We start from the raw sequence: 1,423 nt of genomic DNA, 5'->3' as shown, positions 1-1,423 counted from the left end.
TCTGTGTTTTTTGTTTTTTGTTTTTTTGGTGTGTGTGTGTGTGTGTGTGTGTTTGATGCATACAAAACCATGCAGGAATGTATAATCATTTAAACAACCAAAGGGCACATTCTGAAAGTCTGCCTCCTGGCTGTCAGCACACAGCCTTTCTCTTTCCATGAATCAGCAGCTCTGTGTCTTAATGTCACCACCTCTGCCTCCATTTGTGGTGTTGCTGCTTCTCTGGTTAGGGTCCCATGTTCTGCGTATGCTCTTCTCTCTTGATGGTCCTAGGGTCCTCTGTTCCTGGGATGTACAATTAACTACTTCCCTACTGATGTTACAAAACTTCTACCTTTACAGTTGTGACAGTCGCAATTAGTCATGATAACAATTACACAATATTGAATCAAAAGAGTCCTATCCCCATGTCCTTTCAGCTGACCCATCTAGAAAAGATGAAAACTATTCAGTGGGGGGATTCTACTTTCCCCCACACACTCTGAAACTAAACTCCGTCTTGAAAAATTGTAAGCCAGTCACTTCATGCTTTTATAGCCCCCAATTTTAGGTAGCAATGTCTAAGTTGCCCAGTCCTATCAACCTTGTGTACTGAAGGGATAGGCTTGATCCTTGAGGTGAATACTCTTTCCCTCACAGTTGCTATTTTGAGCTACTACATCCATAATATAAGTCAAGTTCATAAAATTGTAGCAATTTACAATTGTTTCCTTTATCAAATTTCTTTATTGTCCTCAAGTTCTGGTCATCAAGCCATTGAAGATATGTCAAATGGGGACTATCTGTAAAGTTGGGTGTTCTTGTGCTTCTCCTACCACTTCATGTCATCTGGATGTGTCACTCTCAATCTAGTCCTCTGTGTTTAGGTCAGTGTCCATGGGCTCAGGAGTGCTCAAGTATCCCCAAACTTTGGACCAACCAGAATTTCCTCTTCTCTCTCTTATCTCAAGATCAACAGGAGTCTATGGAACATGGTCAAACTCAGCCCATATTTTCATCCTTGCCTTTCCTCCACTTCCCTTCATATATAGACTAATGTGGCTGCAAACTCAGCCCATATTTTCATCGTTGCTTTTCCTCCACTTCCACTCACATATAGACTAATGTGGTTGCCAGTGAACTTGCATGCCTGCTCATGTGTTTCTTTTGAGTTTCAGTCTTGGAGAGGGGTTTATCATGAAGGGAATTGATTGCTTGCCTTGATGGCTTCCAGGTGAACAGACTGCCATTTTTGTTTTTGTTTTTTTCTGCTGGTCTTTCTTTCAGGAAGTGTCTTCTGTTCCTCTAGTTGCTCCGGGTTGGTCTGCATGTCCTTTCAAGTGGGAATGTCCAATCTCAGAAAGTCCTGGATGGGGCTCAGAATTCCACCTAAGGTCCCATATACTACAAAGGCTGCAAGAAGCCTAGTTCACTGGGCAAGTTC

This window comes from Chrysochloris asiatica, unplaced genomic scaffold, assembly GCF_000296735.1.
Source record: "Chrysochloris asiatica unplaced genomic scaffold, ChrAsi1.0 scaffold04995, whole genome shotgun sequence".
NCBI classification, from domain to species: Eukaryota; Metazoa; Chordata; class Mammalia; order Afrosoricida; family Chrysochloridae; genus Chrysochloris; species Chrysochloris asiatica.
The sequence above is the reverse complement of the archived record's forward strand: the minus strand, read 5'-3'. Positions refer to the sequence as shown.